Source organism: Myiozetetes cayanensis, unplaced genomic scaffold, assembly GCF_022539395.1.
Source record: "Myiozetetes cayanensis isolate MyiCay16 unplaced genomic scaffold, myiCay2020 scf14, whole genome shotgun sequence".
Classification (NCBI taxonomy): Eukaryota; Metazoa; Chordata; class Aves; order Passeriformes; family Tyrannidae; genus Myiozetetes; species Myiozetetes cayanensis.
In genome coordinates, this window is record NW_026087048.1 from 12339312 (window position 1) to 12365999 (window position 26688).

Consider the following 26688-nt stretch of genomic DNA (forward strand, 5'->3'; position numbering starts at 1 on the left):
GTTTTTGTTCTGTTATTTAGGGACTAATACCAAGATTCACTCCTCTGGTTTCTTGATACAGCTTCCTCGGTGACTTATGAGGCTCTGGCTTTAGGATAACTGCTGCCTTGAGCCTCACTGCCATTTTGGGCTTCAGGCATGTTTAACTCTTTAAGGCAATGTATGCTAAATTTTTAAGAGAGCAGTACATGCGACTGCCAAAAGTTAGGGATCCTTTTCTTGCTGTTCAGTCAAATGTCAATTTTAAATAGCCATCAGTCTCCTGTAAAGGAGCACTAATGAAAGCAGTCTTTGATTTTCCAACTCAATTTTTTGTTTAAAAGTTGGGGTTTATTTAGTTATTGAAAACTATTTGGAAACTTATAGAAAGTCTTAACATAATGAAGAAAAAAAATCCTCTGGTTTATCTGTCATGTTAGTTTTGAGCAAAATTTGTAGTGTCACTATATTTGAAGGGGTAATTCTTAACAATTAGACAAATGAAGTTCAGTTTCTGCTGGAAGAGTTTTTGCAGAGATGCTGCTGAAGATTTGTGTAACGTTGAGTCCCAGGTACAGATAAGGACACCAAAAAATACCCTGCAAGTTCTTTTCAATCCCATGCAACATGCGTGTCTTGGAGTCTTTTCTCCTCGGGATTGATGCTCAGGTGCTGCTAAGAGCTGTTTGACACTGCAGTCAAGAGAATGTTCTTCTTTTTGAGTAAGAGAAGCTTTGTGACATATGGTGCTATTGAGTTGCAATTGTTAAGCTAATGAGCAATTAATAAGCAATAATTATTCTTCATTAGCTGTACAACTTTGAAGATGGACAAATCTAAAAGAGTGAAAATCACATCTCAATCTGATCTGCTTCCCTCTTCCTTTTCGCTCCAATCCCAACTTCTCCCTGTCTGTTTATGGGCATTTAGTAGGTGTTATAGTTGCTCTCATTTAAGGACCTGAACCTGAGATCAGTGCAGTTTTTCCAGTCAGAGGTTCACAATCCGTGTGTGTCTCATCCCTTCCTGCTTTCTCCATCTAGATATCCAGCAAAGCCAGTAATGAATTTGGAACATGGGAGGATTTATTATAAGATATCTGTGACTGAGCATTATTAACCTAGTGTTGGTTTATCTGTCATGAGGAAAGAGCAGGGATATTACCTGTAACTAGAACATGCTCAGCATACGCAGTTTTGATAATATTATCATCAGATATTTTCAGGTAAACTAATTCTGGTAATTTGACAAGCTACTGTTTTCAAATTATTTTCTCTGAGGAGAAAAACGGGGGAGGAAAAGAAATGCAAATAAGAGATGGATGTTGGAAAAACACTGGAGAATCACCAGACAAAAAGAAAGATTATGGCTGGTTTTATGCCTTCATGCAATTCTGAGTCTCTAATCAAAATGGGTTTCCTGAACTGGAACCTCAGAATTATTTGCCAAATATTATTGTTCATGTCAAATGTAAAACGGAGCACATTAGGAATAAAATCTAATTTCCCAGTCTAGAGTAAATATATTAGTAAACAAGTGTTTTCACTTCTTCACCTTGTCTGTAACTAACACTGGCAGGAGCCTTTCCTTGGAAGTCAAGTTCATTTTATTCCATTGCAACCTCGGAGAGATACACACAAAGGGAAGTTTACTAATTTTATCCTACATTGCCAGTAATGAGTTGCAAGTCAATTTAATTGACGAAGAGTAGTTGCTTAACATTTGTAGTCACCTCAACTACTTTAATTTGCATCACTGTATTCCTACCACTTTTTGACGCGTAGAAGCACTGACAACATTCCCTGACAGTGTGAAATACCACTGCGACATCGTGTCATTCAAGTACAAGAGACAAAACTTCCAGTACAAAACTGCATAAAAGGATATACAGTGGGTGGATAAACATGCTGCATAATTTCAAAGCACAGTGAAAATGTGTGTCATAGTTGCACCACGAACCAAAGGCGCAGACGATGTTACATTAAAAGATACGACATTCGGCACATTCTCAAAGAGATAAGTTTAGCTGTGTTTGTACAAGAGCAGCGAATTTTTGTACCATCCTTAGTAGAGCTGTCATGTTTATAAAGAAATATATCTTACAGCTAGTGACGTCCAAAATGTGCCACATACATAGTCAAGACTTTCTTTCTGACTACAAAAGAAAGGACATTTCCTTCCTTTCTTGTTGTTCAAGGGTAGACTTTCTGATGGCGTCAACTACTTAGATATGCTGCATAGTAATTATTTTATTCATATGTATGAAAGCAGATCTCTTAGAATCTTCATTATACTTATCTGCTGTGAGCATCAAGATTGACTTTAATTGAGATTTTCAGATATATGGTTAGACAGTCCATTTTTAACAACAAAATGAACATGCTATTATTTTCTACTATCACTTCTAACCAAGGGCAATTGCTTAATACTCTGTAATAGCTACAATTCAGGATATTTCTTTTCCCACAATGACTCATGTCACTTTCCACACCCACACAAACCCCAGAACCCACTGTGAGTAAAGCAGCAGTGCAATAGTATTCAAGGAGGATTAAAGGACTAAGATTGAGAACTTTCTAAAGCCTGCTGCCTGAGCTGTTGTTTTAAACAGGAGCAAAAAATAACGTACCTGCCCTTTTCAAGTGTTGTTCAAAATGCATAGATATGCACCCAAAAAAATTCATGCAGAATTAGAAGGATCACACTCTACTATTTGCAAGGTATCTTCAAAGTGCACCTAGTGAGGCAGGTTGACCTCTAGAAGACACAGAAGAACTGGTCTGTGATTCCACCACCTCCTATATATGTTCCTTAAACCTTCAGGCAAGAATTCTGGCATCTGGCTTTTTGGAGGATAATTCAACACATGGAACTTTAAAATAGGGCTACGAAAATATATATTCTAACAAACTTGATCATCAGTAACAAACCCCAAATCAGATATCTGATTTTCACTGAAACATCTGGAAGAAACTCCAAATGCCATTTGCTCAGCTCTGAATCTTCAGGAAGTAGTTCATGGAACATTTATTAGTCTTTTCATTTGTTTTGAATGCAGGTACAAAGGAAACAGCAGGTGAACTAAACAAGAGTGTACTTGAGCAATGGTTGCAGAGACACACACCTTTTCTCAGCGTTATTTTGGCATTTGAGTTTCAAGTCTATTTTATCCAGCTCTGGGGAGACAAAACCTCTGGGGATCCTATCCATGGATACTCTGAATTCATAGTAGTTAGCCAGAGAGATTCCTAGACAGGAAGAACATTGTATCCCCAGTGTCAGTTGGTACTTTGTTCAGAGGGAAAGATGGGGAAATGAGACAGAAGGTTGCTGAAAACACAGATGCTCACATTTCTTCTACTAGAAACACAGAATTACATATTTCTTTTTATCATAAATCACAGGCTTTCCTTCAAAGCTTTACTTTGGATTTTCAATCAGTGCTGATGGCTGTAAAGAACCATATACTCAATCAAATTTAAATTATCTGGTGGAAAAGCCTCCCATTTCTCTCCCTGCCCCACCTGATTGATTTCATGATTACTGGAGAATGTGCTGCATCACACATTCAGTTTGTGTTACAAACCAGTCCAAAGCAGCTGATGTCACCATCCAATTTTGTTTCCATATTCAAAGTCAAGCTCCCACTCCCTTTGTCAGCATTACCAATATATTCGTGACTTCTTACCAAATAACCATAACACACCATATGTTGCAGAACTGTTCTGGATTTTCACCAGTTTAGTTTAGAATTCAGCCCTCAGTCTGAATATCATTCAGCTAGGAGGAGATCCATCCTGGAATCACAGAATGGTTTGGAATGGAAGGGGCCTTAATCCCCCTTCCTGCCACAGGCAGGGCCACCTTCCACTAGACCAGGTTGCACAGAGCTCCATCCAACATGGCTTTGAACACTCCCAGGAAAGCGATTTTTGAAAATCCTAGTGAGAACCAGGAGCCAGAAACCACATCAGAGACTTTGAAAAACAGTGGGACTGAAAAGAAGTGGAAACCTTAGCTCTCAACACAGAAGGAGACAATTTTTGTCAGCAATATTTGTCAGAAAAGCATCTCCCATTATTAGAAGTCCAAAGAATAACAAATCATAACTACTCAAAGTCATGAAACTCGAATAAACCAAACCAAAAAGACTTAACTGTGGAAAAAAAACCCCCGTGCAGTAATTTTGTCTTCTATTTTGGGGGATTCTTTAGGATTTGTGCTTCAAAAACTTCATCTAGAAGCATGTGAGAACATTTTGGAAAAAATAATTTTATATCCTTGTATAGTAACCTCACCAGAGCTTCAAAAGCATCACTGCATATGAAAATCACACATTGCTAAAAGTTAGATAACCCCTATATTCAGAATCACATTTTTACAAAACACTGCTTTCTTTTTTGTTGCTTGTTTACAATTTTACATGCCCATATTCATGTCTTACAGCCAGTGGAAATGTTTCCTAGGAAGACAAATTGAGAGATTTTCTACTGTCTGCATCAGCAAACCACCAGAAAATAGTGTTTTCTGGATTATATTCTGCCTCTGAGTTCACTCTATCATCACTGCAGTTTTGCAAGTTGCAAGCAAAAGGTAGCCAGAAAGGAAATACACAAATAAAGCTGATCCAATCCTTGTTCAGCTGCAAAAGTATTCAGAAAGATCTCTCTTTGCTCTTTTCATGTGCTGTATTTGGTCAGCACACTGAAGAGGACTCACATTTTATTCTCTCCCATTCAGACTCTGTCACACCGTTACAGCATTTACAGTTCTCATCTCCATGTTCACTATGGGTATTTTCTGGGAAGAAGGAGATTCTCCTATTTGAAGACACCTGCTTTCGCTTTCTGCCAGATCTTAGTACTGAACATCTTTTAAGAATTGCCTGGAGAATGGGAACAGGTTGCTAATAGGACGTTAAAAAAAAAAACAAGAAAAAAGAATCCATAATTGCATCTGTAAAGGAGTTTTTCCCCAGCTGCCTTCTGCTTTGGGTGTTGATCCTAAATCCGTGGAAGGCAATGAGGACACTCCCACTGACTTTGCATCAGAACCTAAGAGACTTCTATGGAAGGTGTGTTGACAATATTTTTGGTAATCCAGAGTCACTTGGTATTTGCAAAAGTTCTGCTGCTTGTGGTGCAGGGAAAAAGAGGTGCAGGAGATCGTGACCTTGCAAACCCTGGCCATGGTGAGCAGCCCCTGCTGTGCAAACACCCAGCTCTCCTCAGGGCCTTTATTTGCCCAAGTCCTTGCACATACATTAAAGATTCATAATGGGACTGTGGTAGACAATTAACTTGTGTACCATCCTGTTGTTTTCTAATAGTGCTTTGATTTAAATTATGTGTAGAACAAAGGAAATAATATGTCAGAAGACGAATGAAACCTTAATACAGGCACAAATAAAATTTGGTTACAGGTGGAATTTAAGTAGATGGAATAACTTTTCTTATGAAGAAATAATGTGCCTAGGGAGAGTGTTTTGCATAGTATTCTATAGCCTAGGATTTGATTTAAAAAGCCCTTTAGACATCCTTAGATCTCAAAATGTAGAGAAAAGCAGCAAGGGGATGTGTCTTTTTTTTTTTTTTTTAAGCATTTACTTTATATAATCCCTGTAAAACCGAGATTTTGGTAAGAAATAGTAAGTGCATACAAATGAAGTAGGTTCTCTAAAAGAAGCAAAACCTGAAAAAAAATCCAGTAAGTCACAGTTTGGAAGGAAAATGCAAGAAGTATGTATCCACATAAAGTTTCCTTAAACTGTATTTAGGGCTAAAGCATTCATTGTCTTTAATCTAAGAGAAAAAGCAGCTTGTCACCTGAATGGGTCCCAGCTGAATACGCCTGTCTGTCTTGGCGAAGCAGCTGAGCATTTCAGCAGCAGCCAAGGGAAGGGGAATGTTCACACACTGCTTCATTTCAAGCTTCCTGGACTGACTTGTACAGCAAAGAGTCAGGAAATGGCTGATATCAGTATTTGTCTCCAAAACTACCCCAGGACACCATGACTGATTGAAAAGGACACTATCTGGCTGTTAAGGAGTACAGTTCATACAGAAACCATCACTGGCAGTAAGAGGCTGAATAAAACACAGAGAGGGCATTTAATATATAGTTGTGTACATGTGTACATGCACACACACACAGATGCAAACCTTAGGGTTCATCTTTGGGGTTTCTACCAGCTGCCCACCAAACAGGCTACTAAAAAGGACTTGAGAGACACTGGAGCTCACAAACAACACAATTCCTTTGTAGCATTTGTCCACATTATGAAAGGAATAGACTAAGTTTCTCATGAAACAAACACTCAGAGCTTTTCTATTCCTCCTTTTTTGTTCTCAGTTCTCTGAGCCTCCTTCCTTTAGCTTGTAGACCTGAAACAATAGTACCTTACGAGCACTGCTCCCTGCCCCAGCTCTTGGGCAAGGGAAATACAGAGTAAATACAGCAGAGATTGCACCAAAACCTGCTGTCTGACTCAACAGAACAGCTTTCTTCTGCTTCTCCTGCAGCTGGGATTTTGCTTTAACAGTGATGTTATATTTTCAGATGATATTTAATCAAACAGTCATTGTTCATAAGAAAACACCTCAACTGTCTGCTAGGCTTCTTTTTTTTTTTTTCTTTTTTACTTGTGGTTAATGGTGAAGTATCCATGTACAGGGCATGGAATGAATTGTTCTGTGATGCTTCCCTGGGTTTCAAATGTCTGGTCATGTTGTAGGTGTGTAAAACTTATCAGCCTTCCCATCACTTGCAAATATGAAGGATCAGACTCACCGTTTATCTGCACCATGGGTAACATTGTTATCATAGCAACCTGGCCCTGTATATTCAAAATTAAATTGAGTATGTAAACATGCCACCCTCAAAATCATTTCTATGTGCTCCAGTGACTTCACTGGGCAGTTTGGCAACAGAGAATCACATTGAATTCTCCTTAGTTAAAATCACAGGAGTTAGTTTAAAACTGAATGTGACAGACTGGCTGTGTAAGGGAACCATGGGGGCAACCAGCCTAGGCTGAGCTTTTTTTATGAACTCTGTGATTTAGTGATTTAAACTTATTTGGTTTTCTGAGATGGACTGAGAGCTCATAAGCAGTCTATTACTCTGTCTCAGCTGACAAGAGGTAACTTCTAAAGATACATGACCTTGGTTGTCTTGCTGTGTTGGAAACATAACCCTACCGTATTGGAAGTAAAATGCTAATAAAAAGTTCCCTACCCCATCTGCAGTTATGGCCACGTTATGTGTTGTGTGACAGCAATAACTGAAACACATCAACATGAACTTTGCAAGAAATAGCTCTAACACGGCTTTGAAAGCCACTTTTTCAGGTGAATGAAGTAAAGAGAAACTTTTTCATCTTCAGGAAATATGATCCTTTCCAGTGCACTTCAAACTTGGCCAGCTAGAAACAAGTGCTGTAGCAAACTGCTGTGGAGTCTCTTTGGAAGCCAACTCCAGCACAGGAGTTGAAATAAATGAATTTGGCATCTAAAAGGAGGTTTTGTGGAGTCAACGCTTTCTAAGCAGAGGACAGAGAAAGATTTGGCAAGGTTGGTGCATACATTATTGACATTTTAATGTCACAAAGGGGTAATCCCAGGTCTAACTGAGCCAGCTGAACTTGTAGTGGTCTTGAAGCCCACCCTTCTCAGGTATAGGGATTAAGTGACAACATGTGTGGGTGGGGGAGTGCTGGAGGTGTCAGAAACCAAACACATGCCAAAAAATCCACCCCACCATTTTTGTACTGACCTGTGATTTTCTGCATGCCCTACTACTAACCTCCCAAAGATAAAGCTTTTATGTAGGTAGTTGTCAGAGAATGAGCACATGGAAATATTGAGAAAGATAATAATTCATGCCTTCTTTTGGTTGTTCAAACTGAATTTTTTTTTAAGGGATCATTCTGAAGTGAAAATCAATGATGTTTGGCATCATTCTCAGAACATTGCCTTGGGACACTGAAGTACACAAATGCTTTGCTGATATTTTGGACACAGTGCAGAAGAATTTTCCAAGTGATTTTCCATCTCCTAGCAAGAAAAATATTGTATTTTCTTATTTACATGCGGACAACTATTTGTATCTTAAGCAAGTATCTGCAAAACATCCATGCCTGCAGCAGTTTTTTTAAATTAATATCAGAGAAGGAAATAACACTGGCACTTCAGCAGAACTTTATCTGTTGGATTTGGTAAGAATGGGATACTCTGTGTAAAGAAAGTCTTGTTTCCTTATTTGCGTAAGGATCAGAACCGTTGTCTTTAGCTTTCTTTTCTCCTGACAATTTGTTCCTGTAATCTCCTTGTGTTCCTACTTTAAAACCTCTGGCTATATTGAGAGGTAGCTTAACTGACAATTTAAGCTACCCATTAGTAAACATAATAGGAGGCAATGGAGCAAGTCACCTTGCAAAGAGAGAAAAAACAATAAACTAGGGGAATTCGTGCTGCCTCACCTACTAATCTTTACTCCTTTTTAAAAAACCCAGTTCCTTTCAGCACTTTCTTTCTTCCTCCACTTGCAAGTCCCATCTGCTCATCCTAGTTTCATGATATGTAAAATAGTTTACACCGTGGTTAGGTCTGTTCTGAGGAGATCCTGGACATTAGTCAGGGGCAAGCACAGGAACTGCACGTCTGGAGGACACAGAGTCTGTGCATGTACAGGGTAGTGAAGTAGCAAGATCTGAGATGGGCCAAGTGGCCTTGGTTGGAGGCACGTAGAGCTCCTCCAATGGCTCAGCATCAGCTGAAAGCACCTTTTCAGCTGCCAGGCAGGTGGTGTTACAGAACCTTAACTGAAAAATCACACAACAGGTAATAACTCCAGGTAACTCCTTCTCAGAAATGGGGAGGAAGAGGCAGAGAAGCCCTGGGAACCTCTCAAAGACTTTACCATCTCTGTTTCTCTGGGCAAAGATCATGGGCAATAACCAAATACAGCTGATATGGTATTTCAAATCTGTTTTCTGCAAGAAAACCAGGATTGCCTTACCCTGGAGTTAGAGCAGCACCACCAAGGTGTCCTGTTCCTCAGGCAGGAAAGGGCTGTGTTGGAAAGGATTCTGCTAAAGCACCAAACTAGACTCCCAGCCCCTTGGCCACAACATTTTCCTTGTTCTTTCCCCTCTTCATCAAGTGATCAACAAAGTGTCCCACACATTGAATGTCTGGAAAATGTGACAAGATTGATCAGGAAAAGAAAAATTTCTTTCCCAGCTCTACTAAATTCACTGGGTGTCCTGAGAGAAGAGGATCTTTGGACAGCAGCAGGATATATGATTGCAAGCAGACGTTAATTTTATTACACAACTGTCCTATAGCACTTTTCTGAAATATTTGGAGGTTCTATGGCATAGAGAAAGTCAGCATTTTTTAGAGCAGTTTAAGCTATAAAACAGAGTAGTAACCAGCAGGGGAAAATAAGAGCGGCTGTTCCTTCAGAATTTTTGAGTGATTAGATTAATTTTCAACCTTTACCATGTATGATCTATTATTTAATCTCCCACCTTACTTCATAGCAGCAAACAACAGCTTTCTATTCTAAACTTTTGTTTTTCCTCCATTATTAAAGCATTTCTGTCTAAAATGGATTTTTGCAAAATGCTGCTGTAAGAGAGATGAGAAAGCAGGAGCAGCTGCAAACAAGGCTTCAGATGCCTATGCCAGTCCTCCAGAGTGCATGTCAGTGCCATGTCACTGCTGCTGTTGAGCATATTCTTTACCTTGAAAGCCAAATCAAAGAGAATTTTAAAATAAGGAATAAAATTAGAATATCAAACCTGAGGAAAGCAGGGTCTGATCCACTAACTTACTAACATAAGTGAAATCAGAATTAAGATTTCTTAACCAGGATCTCCCATATTTGTATTATAATGAAATAAAAAAATCAGTAAATGTTTTAACTACAGCTTATATCAGAGGAAAAATGAGGAGGACAGTCAAGTTTCTACAATTTTTTTTACTTTTCTCATATAACATGGGCTAACTATTGCTTTTCTTTTTTTTTTTCCACTTGAACTCCTAAGATTATCTTAATGAGTTTACCCTGATTTGAAGAACTAAGTACAAAGGATGAATTCCAGTTCTAAACAGATTTTCTTGGCAAAAATTTTGATTTCTATTCTTGTAGTTTCTTCTGGTTGTATTAGCACTTTCTTTCCCTCCACAGCTCTGGCTAATATAAACTTGTATTTGATTAACATGTCACTTACTGAGCCCATAAACAAATTGGCAAGCAGTAAAGGCCTTGTAAAAAAACATGTTTAAAGGGTAAGAATGTGTTTGAATGAATAACAACCACATCAAAATAGAGAAGATAATTCCATCTCTTTCTTTTTTTATATACTTTTAGGTCTCAGTAGCTTTCTGAGAAGCTCTGTTTAAAACACTAGCATGAGCACAGAGCAGAAAACCTGGAGTAATTTTGATCCTTCTCAAAATACGCTGCATTTGCTTGTACAGCAGAACAACTACAGGGACGCTGAAAGGATGCTGCGAAAATCACTGCTCCATAAAGTCCTCGCTGGCTGCTGTTTAGAAAAGGAAATTGTGAAGGAATAAAAGCACTTTTTCACCAGGTTACAGGAAAGGAGGATGAAGAATTAGTTTTTCCATTTGCTGGAACTAAAAAAGGCGAGGAAGTGCAAGTGCAGGCAAAGAGGGAAAACCACAATTCTCCTTTGCAAAGGGGAAGGAATGAAGAGCAAAAGGCACTCAAGAAAACACTTCTAAGCCAGTCACAGGAAAGATTTGTATATAATCAACTTCTGTTTGCTGCATAGCAGTTGCCAACGTATATCCATGCAAGCTGATGTTCTCTCTGCTTGAGTGGCATGGCAATAATAAACACATTTATTATTCATTAAATGATATCAAAGTATTTTAATATGCCTCAGCGGTTCCAAAGTGTTCAAATCGCAGCAGTACAACACCCTGCTCACCTAATTTGCTGCATTAACAGCCAAATAGCATAGTTTTTAGTTTAAACTTTCCTGACAGAATGGAGAATCACTTAGGTGTCCAGAGTCAAACCCTTAAAAAGGTTTTTCTCTTAAAAACCCCACACCAGCATCACCACTTCCCTCCTACCTGCACCCCCCCCCCAAAAAAAAAAAAAATCTGGCATTATACAGAGCTCAGTTCTCCCATATTTTAAAACAGGATTCATAAAATTCACCAACCTCAGAGGGTGTCAAATGAGGAAAAGGATGTTTTTAAGGTAGAGGCAGATCAACAGATAGACGCTCTAGTTGGTGCGTGCATTGTTTTGTGTGATTTGGTTTGTTTGGGTTTTTTTAATATACACAAAAATAAAAATAAGACAGGAAGGAGGAACCAAGATTTCCTCTTGTGGTTTTCTCTACTTGCTGTTTGGAAGCAAGTCTTCCTGTTGCTGACTTAACTGGCCATAGGGTCCCAGCCTACATTTGCATGATGGAGAGCTCTGCATAGCATTTTCCTGAGTGCCACTGCATGCCAAAGCAGATGGAAGGTGATTTATGGACTTTGTTGTTTATGGGGATAAATGAGGACAGAATTATGCCTAGATCACTGTGTCCCAAATAATTCCTTGAGGCTATCAAGTTTGCACAGCACTGTCTTATGTTAAGTTTATGCCAGGAAAAAAAAAATAAATCAAAATAACAGGAAGTGAACCACTGAAGCAGAATGCACAGCGAATATACAAAGCACATAGTGCTTATTTATCTACAGTTGAACCACATCAACCAGGGAGAAGTTTTATTCCCAGTTACTGCTCAGTGCTTCCAGTGAAACACTCTCAGATTGTATTATTGTCACCAAGTCTAGCATTTGGTGAACTATATCTACAATTAGAGTCCTGCAACATTTAGGGTATAAGCAAATGAATCTGAAAGTTAAATCATTTTTCTTCTTAGAAGGTTAGCACTTGAAACATCTATCAGCAGTTACCAGTGTTGTGTCCTGTTAAATACACAGAGAAATAATTCACTGACCTAAGAGCAGCCTGTGATAGAATGAGCAATAATATCAGGATACTCTGCTCTTTCAGGAGTTTGGAGATGACTGCCATTCTTGAAAAGGGTCCAGAGACACTGTAGACCTGATCCTACATGACCAAAACTGGCAGCAACATCTCACCAAGATGCAAAATAAGGCTGAAAATGCATATGCAAGTCCACTGGTATTGATGTTATTTATTGCATGTCTCCCAAATAAGAATATGGAACTCCATATATCCAGACCATGTTTTCCAGAGGTCTGGCCTGTGCTGTCTTCTGAGTTCTGACAGTGACAGAATCGTCATTCATGAACTTCAGCACATCTCAGGAGCAAAGGCTGGTTTTGTCATTTACTAACACCACTGGAGTTTGAAATTTAAAACAGAACTTGCTGCAACTCTGGCCAAAGGTTTGTCACAGGGAGTTCTCTTTTTGGTACATGAACTCTGGCTTTCATAGTAATAAGGTCAGGCATTGACAAACTGGCTCTTGTTTAGGGAAAATGCTACTGAAAGGGTTATATGAGGCTGTGGTCTCAGTCATTGTGGGATAGAATTTGCCATTCAGTTCCAAAATGGAAAAGTCCAGTTAAATGCACTTGAAAAGGCCTTGTGCTAGGAAGAAAAGCCTTTCAAAATAGATTTATATCTACTTGGTCCAAGTCCACAGTTCTTTAATGTTACTGTAAGCAGTAATGGTTTTGTCCTGCAAGACAAATACCCATTGATTTGAGTTTCTAATGACTGCTAGGTCAGGCTTGCTATGTATTTGCTTAATTAATTCCTCTGACCTTCCTTCCATTTAATAGTCAGGATGACAAACTTCCATTTTACCAGCTGTGTGGATGTTAGTCTGAAGCACCTATGATGTCAAAGGTTTTGTATTCATTTACTAAGCAGGTTATTTTAAGCCTTTTAAAAAAAAAAATATGCCTGGTCAGCACAGATTGACAAATTTTTTTTCACAGCTCAATCTCATGTCATTTGTCACATGGCTTTAGATTAATTCATGCACATTGACCTACAGGAAAGAGATGGTTACTGTTTCTTGAGATATGAGGAAATAATCTGAATTCCAAGGAGGATTTCAGATAAACGCATTAATTTTCAGAGTTTAAAAGTTCCTTCCAACTTGTAATTAGCAGTACTTCAATTTTCTGCCTTGTCATTCAAAAACAGAGGTGGATATTGGTGGAGAAGCACCATATCCAGTCCAGAGACTGCAAGGTAGAGTCTGTTCTAGGTGCCATCCAGCAAACCAAGCACATACTTGGGGCATGAATTTATATCTGACAGTATTAGTTGGACTTACTTAGGTTAAAAGTCAGAGGCATAGGAATAGACTGGTTCTTTAATCCTTCCTAGGAACCCCTGTTCTTCTTCAAGTTTACAATAATTCAGGAACCTGAATGCAATTATATATCTTGCCCTTAGTGCTTTATTCTCAGGGCCACCCTGAGGACCAATTTAAAGTCAGGCATGGGCTTAAATCCTTATACAAAAATTGCATCCAGATAAGTGATCTGAAATTAAAATATCACCCTGGCCCTTGTATATTTGCAAATCAAATTTGCTTTGACAATAGGTTAACATAAGACACAGCTGAGACAGAGAGCCTAGAGCTAGATGGGCTGTGTGATTTAAGGCTCTGCAATTAAAAAACAAAACCTAGAGATGCCACCTTTTCAAATGTGGGTGTTCAAGTTTTGCCAGGACTCTGCTGTCTGTATGAGTGCCAGTGAACTGGAGCAGTTGCCACGTTACTTCAAGGAAAATTATGAAGTCAGTGATTTGTTTATTCTGTTTAAAGAAGGTGGGATAAAACACTGGGCTGGTATTGCCATGGTGATTATGCTGTTATTATTATTTTTTTATTTAATATTGAGCGCCCTGTACTGCAGGCAACTTCAAGACATTTCAGAAGTGCACTCCTCGTTCTCTGCCTGGAGAACAAAAGCCTTCATTCTAGAGAAGGGTAGGATAAATAATGTTTTCATTCTAGGACCCTACAGACAACTACTTTTCCAATACTAGGAGAATCTGTCTGTGTATCTTCCTCACACAGACAGAGAAAACAGACTTGATTTTCCTATCTCATCTTCCAAAGAAAATACCTATTTTTTCCCCATCTCTGAGACATGAAATGTAAGCCCAGAACAGATGGACCCCCAGATCTGAAGAGCCCACAGAGGAGAAACTCAATTCCTATCTCCCCATGCTTCTGTAACTCAATGCACTATTCACCAGGACAGAGCCAGGCATGGTCACCCTCACCCTGATGACCTGGGGTAAATGATTATTTCCACCTTTCCATCCCAAACCACCCAACACTCTCCCCTTCCTGGCAGAGCCCCTGCAGTTTGCTGGTGTGGCTGACCCTGTGCTCTCTCACAGTGTCACTCTCTCTGTCTCTCCCTCTGTCACTCCCAGACCTGCTCTGGGTTGTCAAGGGGGAAATTTCTTAACATTTTTGACCGAGGTGAAACAACACAGATTTTTATACCAGAGATTTGGATTTGGGGTAGGGGGAAAGAAACACAGAGAAGAGCAGCTGGGCAAAATACCCCCAGCTTGTCATGTCTGACCACAAACCTCTACTTCTTTCTAGCAGCTGAACATTACATTAACCACTGGAAAAGACTCCTCCAGCTCACATGGGACACAGCAGGATTTTGGTGGTGGTATATTGCAATTGCCCCTCAGTTGAGGTCACTGGGGCAAAGGCAGGTGACAGTCAGCACCAAGTGATACTATCTGAGCTGTGGAAAACCGTTTTAATTCAAAGCTGCCTGACCCAGGGAAGAGACACGTTGTTAACTGCAAACTCACCCTGGTGCAATGGTATAACACCATGTTGTGTTAAATCTGTAACAGAACAGCCTTCAAAAGCTATTTTAGTCAATTAATAACAGTTGGACTCTTTAGCACATAGTTACCATCGTCTACTTATTATGTACTTAAAATGCAATTATAGACAGGAAAATAATGTTCGTTTTCTATTGACCTCGTTTTACTCGAGTGAATTGAGTCTACTTCTCATCTGCATTCACAGTCCCAGCTGCTTCCTGACTGAAACAGATCCTGTAGGCTTTTTATATCCAGTAGCAATGCAGCAACGCCATATGTAAGGCCAGGGTGTGTGTGGGAGCTAGGATGTCTCCTGGCTCCTGAATTATTAGACTGTTCCAAGTTCCAGTGCAGAATCATTCCCAGGATGGTGATTCATGAGGTAGCAAAGAACTTCCATCCAGTTCCCAGGGTAAGTTTTTAGGGTTAGAAAAGCAATGTTGCTTCTGAAGCTTAAAGAAGAGAGTCCTTGTCTGTAACAGACCACATCTCTGAGACTCTTCGTTATCCAACAGACTGGCAGTAAATTAAGAAGAGTGAATATATAGTGAAGTTGTCCTAAACATACATAAACAGCAAACCATCACACTTTCACTGCAAGAAGCAAAATTTGCAGACAGGGCAAGTTAATGTGCTTTGAAACGATGTATGAAGACATTCCAGTCACTGGAGTCAGGTGCACTTCAACAACCGACAAACCGCATCTGAAATTCAGGGCAGTGCACGAGAACTCCCAAACCCATAAATGCTCCTGTTCCCTGAGTGTCATTGATGCGAGTCACTTGCTACCATAATTACCTCTGTCAGAAGATCTGAAATAGAAGGGAATGGAGGGGAGTCCCTGCAGCACAAACTGGCAGGTCCATGTACCAGAGTGGTGTGTGGTAAGGATGCCCCCAATTTCTCAAAAGCAGATCTGCATTCATTCCTAACCATGGCACTTACAGTGTCCTTTGATGGACAGATATGCATAGGCTGGCTACATTTCACCATCAGATTGCTCATACACTTTCAAGGTTACATTTATAAGAAACCTGGCAAATTCTTTGGTTGGTATCCACTGCAGTAGGTCACGAAGAAAAAAATACAAACAAACCCACCCCAGTGCAGCATTCACAAAACTACTTCTTAAGCTTAAGAGAGGTTTTGGGCTGGGACAAGACAGCCTATCAGGACTTAAGATTACTAAAAGGTTTACTTCAAATTATACTTACAGAAGATGCCGAAGGATAATTTGGACACCACTCTTTGTGGTCAAGCGTAAGTTTTTATGCTGCTACTATAATATTTAAACACTTCCTATTAAATATTGCATATCAATAGAAATGGCCATATCAAACATCAGGTAATTGCTGGCACTTATTTTTCAAAGTCAAAACTCTGCTTGGACTTCCCTTTGAGAAAATTAGGGTTTTATTAGCTGGCAGAGAAGGGGAGGTGATACCAAGGGCAATTTGGCTTGGGAATGCAGTGTTCCCATCAGAGCATCCTTTCTGGCAGTAAGGTTTTCCTCAGAGAGAAAGTTCAGCAGGATTTCTGAGACTGCTTATCTCTCAGACCTGATTTTATGGGGGCCTTGGAAGATGCTGAGGTGGTGCCTTCAAACACAGGGACCGACCCAGCAATGCACAAACTCCACTGTCTTTCCCACTGCATAGTCAGTAGTGAGTCAGTGTGTGGGATAAAAAAAGTTGAGGGGGAAGAGGGTTAAAGTTTGTGCTTGTCATATCACTGCACAATATGGGAAATGCCAAGTGTAGGCTGCCAGCCTATACAGCCCACTGATTTCATATAGATGTCTTGGAAGCACAAACATTACTTACTCTGGGTATCACATTGGATCTCCCTCTCCTCAGCCCTGACCCACCAGGTGTCCATGTGAATAATAATGCTGCCCTTGATTTTCCTGCTCATGGGGGACATTTGCCACAGAGATGATGACATTTGTGTTTTGGTTAGCCCCAAAACACTGGGTTAAGGGGAAGCAATCAGAAAATTCTAGCTGCCCACAGTCTGCCTGGTTGCAGTCAAAGCAATTTTTATGAGGCATTTTATTATTAAAACAATTTCAGTAGAAATCAACCTGCCCACTGCCAGTCCCACACTTACAAAACTAATTTCGTTCAAGGGTGCTTGCAGTCAAGTCAACACAAACCACACATTATTCTCTGCTAGGGAAAAATCATTCAAAGAGAGGTACCCAGCCATGTGTAGACCATATTTTAGCATGCCAATAAAGTTCTATTTTCTAGCTTGGTGCTGTACATCTCACTCTTTCCAAGGGTTTACAGTTGCAATGTTCATTCAACCCAGGAAGGGTGCCTTAGGCAGCTCTGCCACACAAGCCCCATTATTCACTCTGGGTATCACCACAGGTTGCTGACCTTGGTAACATGACATGCATCAGGCTGTTTGTGAGCAGGCTCTCCAGCCTCCTTCCTGCACTCCATCTTCATTAGCCACCAGCAATTACACGTCTTTCCTACTCTGAGGCTTGGCATATTTACAAGAACTAAATTTTATAGCAGTCTGAGGCTACTTTCCACTTCTGCCCCCCCTTCCCTCCTCAGAGTGCAGTCGCTGTACACGGATAGAGATCTTGATGAAATCTGCATTTGCAGACTTCAGTTTGCAGAGCAGACAAAGAGAAAGACACAGCACTGCCAGGCACAGACTTGACTTACAGACTGTGGGGCAGTGTGGAGGTTTCTGCTGATAAAGGAGCTTCCTTGTATCTCTTTTAAATATGTTGCTCTTAGTTAATGATTAGTTTCAGCTTATTCAGAATAGTAAGTCACATGATTTTATTTGCCTTCCTTTGGAAATGTTATCTCTTTAACTCAGCTAAAATTGAGGTCTGTGCTTCCCTGTTACAAGTGACTTGAACAATCCTGCTCTAAATAGCCAACTTGAAGCAAACCATGACTCCTTGCCTTATCCTGCCATAGAGAATCCCTGTGACTATTTTTAACTTCCACTGCACAAAATCTGACATCTCGCCCACCACTGCATCCCAGGCTGTACCTACACAGAGATTTCAACCCAAAAGAAAAACCTTGGGTTTTTGTAGAGGGAACCATTTTCCCCCAGCCACTGCAAACAATAACAGGGGAGAAAATCAGAGGTTTTGTTATTTTTGTGAATCAGAAACACTGCAGAACTAGTGGAAACCAGTTGCCCTTGTTTGCCTTCTACGAGAAAGCCTATGCTGAACCACAGTGGAATTATAAATCTCTTTCTGCCACTTCATTATCCCCCTCCTCCATCAAAACCCTGTTTTAAGCAGTCTGACTGTTGTTGGCACACAAGCAGGAGCAGCTTCTCAGCACAGCAATGATGGAACAGCACCAGGCAGAACTGCAGCTGAGCAACAGAAAAGCAAGGTCTGCTTTTGAGCTGTGTCCTGTCCTTCCAGATGCTCCAGACTCAGCTGCAGCACACTGAACCTGTGGGAGATCTGGAGTCATTCAGTACCATGAGGCTCAGCACTAGGACCATCAAGAAGACCTTGCAGAGAAAACAGTTCAAGGGGAAAGAAAGAGCACTTAATAAAAAACAAAACAAAACAAACAAACAAACAAAAAACCCACCACAATTTCATATCTACATTTGTGCATGTATGAAAATTTTAAAAAGGCTAGTTCTGTATGACTGCAGTCCTTTTAATTCCTATCCTAATATAAATCTTAACACAGAAGTACACCAAAGGAGGTAGGAAAATTTAGTTAATCCTAGTGATATCATCATATCTTGCTCCCTGCATAGTTTTACAGATCATTGGCTGGATGATCTGTACAGAGTTCCGTGTCTGGAGAGATGGTGCTCAAAGGTAATTCTCTCTTTTTCAGCACGCACATATTTGGGGATGTAATTTCTATCTGTTAGATGTGTACTTGTTTCTGGCCCAAAGCCAAGTGAGCAGCAAGGCAACTCTCCATTGCCTGTATTTGCAATTAACTAAACCTCCAAGAGCACAGACATAAAATGAGCCTGTGACAATAAAGGAATACCAGTCAGGGGACAGGTAGAGATCCAATGGGACACATCTCCCCTTATTATTCATAGGACTGAGCTGTTTGAGTTTAGTTTCCTTTCATGCATGAAAAAGCTTTTGAGGAATCTCGTTACTGTACTGAATATAAATATATTCGGTAATAAAAGAGACAGAGTTAAAGTAGAAGCAAAGATCAGTACCTGGTTTTAAAAGTATTAGAGCTATATTACTGACAGATACAAATAGAGATTGAAGCTTAAATTGGAGCAGACCTTAACTATCTTATCTTTTCTTAAGGGGAGTTACCAGGAGGTAGCTGGAAAGCAGTAGCAGAATAAGAACCTAAAAAAACTGTTGCTGGGTCAGACCACTGGTCTGTCCAGTCCAGCACTGCCAAGAGGAGATGCTCATTAGGAGCACTGTGTAAGCCTGGCCACTTCTGGCAGCCCATCCTCTAACACCCACAGCTGCTGTATCAGGGAAGTTATAGGGAAGACCTCTGTTTAGTGCTTTCAGGGTCTATTTATGGAGCTGTTGTCCATAACTCATCCAGCTCAAAGAGCCTGCTGGTACTGTCGCCAGTTCTCTGTGGCATCAAGTTTTGGAAAGTCACTAAGACTAAAGAAGTTCTTTCTCCCATAACAAGCTGATTGTCTACTGGTTCCATTGAATGCCCCTGAGTTTACCTATTTGGGAAACTGGTGAGTTTTTTTTTTAAATTAGGAGGAAATAATTTTTCCATTCTTTTGACCTGTGATTCTGTGTAGCTCAAATGTTATTCCTCAGCCACTTTTTTTTCCAAACTGAAGAGTCCCATCCTCTTCAAACACTTATAAAGCAACTAATCATCCCTTTGACCATTTTAGTTATTCTAAAGAGAGCTCCCTAATACCAGGTATCTATTCCTCAGCACACTGACCTGCTTTCAAACCCCAGTCCACCAGAAACCAAAATAATAAGAGTGGCTGCAAATGGGTAAAGAAGTCAGTGTGATCTCTGCAAGGGAGAAAAGACCTTCCAAACTGCTGAGTCAGTCCAGGTAAGCCCTCCCTGTACATTAAGTTCACTTAAAAATGTTCCTTGTGCCTAATGGCGCATTAATAAGGTATTGGCTGTCTGGGACTGTCAGGTGCTGTGCCAAAAACAGTCTTTTATAAATTGAACATGTACAAAGGTTCTGGCAGTCTGCTTCCCAATGACCCACTGACAAGCTACTGATCCAGCTGAAGATGTGGAGATGGAATGTAATTGCACACAATCTTTTTAATCAAGGACTACACTTCCAATAATCTGCTGCAGTGACAGAGAAAACATCAGGCTGTAATACATGTCTGGAATCAAAGCTCTTTTCAGTACAGTCTTAATTAAAGAGTGTCTCTGACTACAAGTTTTATAGAAAAGTCAATGAGCTTCCAGCTGAGGAAAGGACCTTTCTTGATGTGATGAAAAGGCTGCACATGTACTTAGACCATGATCAGAAAAAAAACCATGTAGAAACACAGATAACACTCAGGCCGTGGTTATACTTGGTACAATCATTAATACAGACTGGGATTTGGGGGAAGGAGGGAATGAAAATGTATTAATCACCCCCAAAATCCCAAGCACAAAAAAATGCTACGGCCAAAACCATCACTAGCACCAATCAGAGCTGCTGCAGGGATGCTGCATTACAGCCTGGCCTGCAGCAGCCCCCCAGGGCATGAGTGCCTGAGGACTTCACCTAAAGGTGATCCAGGGAACATGACCCAGAAACAGGAATGACAACCAGGGTAAGAGTCATTGGGTGGCTTTTCACTTCTTAGACAGTCTTCAATGTCAGGCTGTGCTGGTGGCCATTAAATCAGTATTCTCCCCACCTCATGCCACTAAATCCCAGTCAGAAAGCGGTCCATTGCTTCACCATTCTCAGAGAGAAATTTTGACTGTTCTCTATCTTTGATTAAACATAAACTGCATTTTACACCCATCCATCTGGCACTTCTCATAAATACATTTTGCAACTAAAAGATACTCAGAGTTTACAAGTTTAATTTGGCATCTGTCCATAACCAAATTATAACAACCTGTCACAGAGGTCAAGCTTAACAGTATTTTGTAGAATCACAGAACGGTTTGGATCAGAAGGGACCTTTAAGGTCATCCAGTTCCAGCCCCCTGCAGTGAGTCAGGACATCTTCAACTAAATCAAGTTCCTCAGAACCCTATCCAACCTGACTTTGGATGTTTCCAGGGTGGAATGTTTCCACCTCTCTGTGGTGTTCCACCTGTGCAGAGTTTCACCACCTTCATTGTAAAAAATTTCTTCCTTACCTCTAATCCAAATCATCCCTGGTTTAGTTTTAAATGTTTACCCTTCGTATTATCACAATGGGCCCCTCTAAAAAAGTTTGTCCCCATTTGCATGTGCTGCTCTTTACCAGCCAATCTTGGTGCCAAAAAGTAGTCTTGGACACCTCTGATTTACTACAGTAGATATTGCCCACATGTCCTGGGAAGGACAAGAGGCAGAGGCAGTGAACAGCTGGGACTCAGACTCAGGATCCTGACTGATCCTCGCTCGTCCGAGCAATGGGCCATTTATCCTTTCCCCTGGCCTTGCTCGGTGACACACCGAATTTGGAGGCTGCTATATTTGTTACCTACCTACAGAGCTATAGATTAGAGTTCAATTATCCTTAAATTCTTATCAGGATCCTTCACTCCAGCCAGTGCTGTCATGGGAAATGTAATGCATGTCCTGACTCAAGGTTTTGGTTCATTTGTAATAAAAATCATCTGGCCTCTCTCTGAAGGAAGATGCAATCCATCCCTGCTGGGAGACAGGGGAAAATATAGTTTATGTGGGTGCCAACTGGATCCTCAACAGAAAGAAGCTTTTGTGCTGTATTCACGTGCAGAGCTGTGAGGATGGGGGGGGTCTGAAAATGGGAAGATTTTTCTGTGATGTTGAGCTGTTTGGCTGCTTGCACTCGTTCCAGATGGTGCTGGAGGCACTCACTGTCTCTGAAAACAGGCCAACTTTCATTCTCCCAGTTCTTTTAGTAGCAAGAGAAAAACTGTTCTCTTGAGGAAAGAAAACAGGGAAAAACTAGTAATGATATTTCTACTTCTCTTGTTGGCAAATTAGAACCAAAATTAGCTAACATGCTGCAACAGTTCTGGCTTTCCAGCTGGAGAGGGGAGCAGCAGTGAGCCTCTCTGGGTGTCTCACATAGCACAAAGCACTGCTCCCTGAAATAGCTCTAATCCCAATTCATTCAGATCACCTGGGACCCTTAACTCTTCATTTCAGATCTTCAATTTTTTTTTCTTCCAGTTCCTTGTACCCGTGAGGAGAGAAATCTGTTTCAGTAGGGCTGTTTTCACTGATGTTTTCCAGGGGTGTCTCATTCTTACCCAACAACATTTCTGGCCTCTGTTGCTGTTTCCTTTTGTGGGTCCATTTTTGCCCAGTGACCCGGGAACAGATGCTGACAGTGTTTAACATCGTGTCCTGCTTTGCAGTCAAGTCCATACCCCTACTACATCTCAGAGCTTATTCAGCCAGTCTTTAAGACTCCTTTGCAAGATTTTTCTGGTTTAAGATAGGGTGTTCAGCTGGCATCATGCCTCCAACGAGATTGCCACAAAGAATCAGAGCAACGGCACAGTAAGTTACATGTGTGAGCACAAGTTACAAACATCCATCCTCCCCCTTCTCTTCAGATTAAACCAGCCCAGAAAAGGAACAGACATGAGCAGTGCCTTCTATGGGGCCCTGTGGGAAGACTTGGGGGTCAAAATACGCTCTGGACTTTGAGCTTTATTTTTGCTAATGTTTAATTGATCAAATCCTTCTCCCCATGAATTTCTGAATTACCTGAGTAAAGTTCATATTCAAAAGAGTGCATTAATTAGTTATCAGTATGGATTGATGAGCACCTGCATACACAAAACCTACACCCATTACAATAGCAAAACCACCTGTCACTTTTTTTTTTTTCTGGTTTGCCTCAGGCTTACTAATTTAATACCTTCTTGACTAGGAGCTTTCTTAATCAGTGAGAATTTAACTTCTAATGTTAAAAAGGTGACTTGGAAATGAAGCAGGACTATGTGATTTCTTCATGGCAATGTTTGTGGCAGTTCTACATCTGTAACACAGTTATTTTGGTGGGATTTCGTCCACAATAGTTTTACTCAAATGTCAAAATGTTCCTACAGCCTCAATCTGATCCAGGTATATATGGTTTTTAAAGATGAAAGGGCAAAATGTGTGTTTCTGAGAAATATCTTGCAAGTCAGAGAACACTGGACATCACCACCAGAAGGTGGATATATTCATGTAAAAAGGAGTTGCCGATCTACCTTTTGTTTGGATAAAGTAAAATAATTAAATTTTCAGAGCTGTAGCGGGAAAAAAAAAATTTTTCTTTTTCCTCCCTGTCAGCTTTGCTGCAGTGAAAAAATTCTCCATTGCTTTGCTGAAAGTTCTCCTGGCTAACAGCCATGGTTATAATTTATGAAATAACTGACAGGACCAACAGGCGTGTTTTTCTCTTTTTGGAGGATTTAAACAGCAGAGAGTTTAAAAAGCGGGTACTCCATAACAATAAGCTTATATCATATCTATTCAGACCTCACAAGCCATGGCTTAAAAGCCAAATCCATTTGTTTCTCCAAGACTCCTTTGCTTTTGTCACTCTCCACGATGAAAGGGGATGCACACACTGTGCTTCACAGCAGTGATAAGGAAAGCAGCTTCAGCCCCCTTATCAAAATAAGCATTGAATGAAGGGTGGTCCTGCTGCAGACAGATGTTCCTTTTCAAGCTCATCTAAACTTTGCATATCACAGGTATTGCTTTGGTTTTCCTGGTATTATCTATTAAAGGATGAAACAACATTCCCTATAAAGCCAGTGCTGCAAGGAGGATGGGTTGGTTGAACCACCTTTCAAAACCCCTGCAGCTCTCACACCACAGCACAAACATACAGGGAACTGAAGGAATGTCCCTGCAGCATGCACGGGAGACATGGAGCTCCTTTCCCAAGGGATTAACTAGGCTGTTGGTTCTCCATTGCTCAGGTCCTGGCCAGCCAAGGACAGCACTGGGGAGATGTAGCAAAACCCCTGAGCTGGGGTCTGAGGGAGCACTGGATGGCCTTTCTTCTCCTGCTCCCCTATGGATTGCAAAAGAACCAATGCAAAGACGACATCACAACCCCTTCCTGGCTTACCTGCCCTTTTTTAGTTAATATATGTTACTTAATTCCAAGCACTTCCCACCACTGTGTCCAGCAACCCGTAAGGTCCATCACAGATCCTTATCCCACTTTTTTACCGCTTGCAGTCTCTGAGAAAGATTCTTAGATGTTCTCAGGCTCTCACTTCAGCAAAGTTTAATCAAGGATTATCCACACAAGTTGAGCTTTGGGAGATTGGAGGCGCTTTTCTCTCCAGATCCCAACTGTCCATCAGTTCACTCAATAGCTCTAAGCAGCGACTTGCTGCCAAGCACAACCATCTATTTTTTTATCTTTTGTTAACAAATAATTCCACATACTCCTTAAGTGCAAGAGAAATGATTATTTGATTTAGGATGCTCTCAAATTATAAGCAGCCTACAATTATTTTAAGTGTATGTTGCATTTTTTCTCAACGAAGGTAAATGTTATTCTTGCCATGGGGCTGTGTAAGAAGGAAACATTTGTGCAACAGCAATTTTTAAAACTTTCCCCAGACTGATTTACGTGTTTATTCATTTTCAGTTTTTGGGGCACTTGTAAATGATGTCTTCAGTCTTCTGAGGGAATATTGACATCCAGTGATTTACAACTGGCTAAAAGCAAGTTTATGGAAAGAAAGATTATTTTTCTCTTGACCATAACTGAGAGGGCTAGATTGAATGAAGGAGTTTGCATAAATTAAGCTGAGCGTAAAGATTTAAAATCAATATGTAAAGCAAGAAAAAGAAACCCCAACAAAGGAAACAAAACATCAAACAGTGGGTTAAAAACAAAGATTAAACCTGCCTGTGTACTACAAGTACACAGGAGAAATCATGCTCAGTAGGAAGACAGAGTTACTGGAATGAAGTATTGATTTTCTGCTGAGAGAAGTGTAAGTATAAAAGGACAATTAGTTTTTAGACTAAGCTTATGGTCATATTATTGCTCTCAGGATATTGCAAGAAGCTCATCTGTCTATATCTATCTACAGCATTTGACTCCTATGCTCAGAGGCAGTGAGTTTTTAATCAAAACTAGATTGTTAAGAATATTAGAGCATGATTAAGTGTCCGGGCTATTCCTTTGTAGATTTGAACTTCAGATTGAGGGTGACTTCATTTGACAAACACACACAACGTAGACCTGAAGCAGCACTTCACCTTCTTTCCTGGCCATTCACCTCTACCCCCTTGCCTGAGCAGCACTCTGTCCAGCTGAGTCCCCTCACAAGGGACTTGGGGTCATTTTCGGCTTGTTCTTCTCAGACTTCCCATCCTACATCTTAGAACTCCTTTCCACACCAATGTGGAAAAACCCAGGTTTGTCATCCAGAAAGTTTTAAGAGTTTTTCTGATTGAATTTATTTTGTATGCATGTAAAAAAAGAATTTTTCCAAACTAGACTGGGAAAAAAAATGCAAATAATTAATAGTTTTTAAGTCTTGGTGTATCAGTTCAGCTAAATCAAGTAGTTTTGTTTAAACAGTTGAATTTTGCACTTAAATTCAAGCCATTTTTGAAATAAATAGGTTAAAAACCCCAAACTCTTAACTAATTCTGCAGACTCCTGAGCAGTATGAATCCAAACCGAGTCAATCTTTCACCATGAATTAAAAATGGGTTGTTTTTTTTGTTTTGCTTGTTCGAGAAGAAATATTGATATGACTTTGGGCTTGAACATCACTCTTTGTATCACGAATGTTGTTCTAGGGAATATCTGACAAACAAATCCATCCTGTGTATGGCTGTATCCGATTGCCTCAGGCTGTCTCTGGAGCGATTCCCAACTGCTTAACGAACCCGTCACGCCCACATCCTGCCTGATGAGCAATTGTCAATTATTATCTCTTTTTTCAGAGCACACCGGTGAGAACTGCTTCCAGGTCTGGGTGGAGGTGAACCTGAGCGGAGCCTGAACGCCGTTAAAGCCCCACTGACTAACCAAAACTTTTAAAATATGACTACAGGGAGGATTTTGTCTCCACAATGCTGCTATGCTGGGATGTGACAGGCTTCCTGCCCAGGTCTGGAAGGTAGGGATCGGCTTGCATACATGAAATTTCATAATTTCCCTTCCTTCCCCTCCCTGTACATCTGCTGTTTTGGGAAAGGAGTACAGAAGAAAAAAAAAAAAGTGTTCTTTTATATATCCTGTGGGTTGAGATGAGTTGGAACATGATTAACCAGCATAGGAACCAGCAATGTATGTGGTACATTATTACTTTACATTTAAAGTGACGGTGCCAAGATTGTCAGGTCTGGGGAAGAAAACACAAACCAAACCATATCTTTTAAAGTATCTTGCACAGGTAAGACTGATTGCAAAATTTAGGCTCAATGACGAGCACAAGCAGTACAGAGAGTCTGTAGCAGAGCTGGTACACTAAAGAGGATGACAACATCTGCCTGTTTGTGTACATAAGGTCATAAAAATGGAACATCTCTTCTGTGGCAATCATTCATGGAAAGAGCACTGGGCAACAAAGCAAACAGCAAAGGCCAAATGCTCAGGATGGATTCTTCACTGAGGTACCAAAGTTCTTGATCCCCAGGCTATATCCCTGATCCAGGCTGCAGTCTCCTGACCACAGGAATGGTCAGACAAACACAAGCCAGAGGAACCAGAGCATCAAAACTAGACGATGCCAAC

General features: G+C 40.5%; 1 protein-coding gene across 2 annotated transcripts in view; it reads left to right on the forward strand.

Moving 5' to 3' along the window:
• Nucleotides 1-26688, forward strand: part of CTXND1 (cortexin domain containing 1) — a 35212-nt gene that overhangs the window by 1201 nt on the left and 7323 nt on the right. Inside the window, exons 1-2 of one of the 2 annotated variants that reach the window (XM_050309630.1) lie at nucleotides 7448-7550; nucleotides 25896-26071. The gene's annotated coding sequence lies outside the window, so the exon portion shown is untranslated. Of the gene's footprint in view, nucleotides 1-7447; nucleotides 7551-25895; nucleotides 26072-26688 lie in introns of those variants that run through there. The other variant, XM_050309629.1, reaches the window with a different exon arrangement.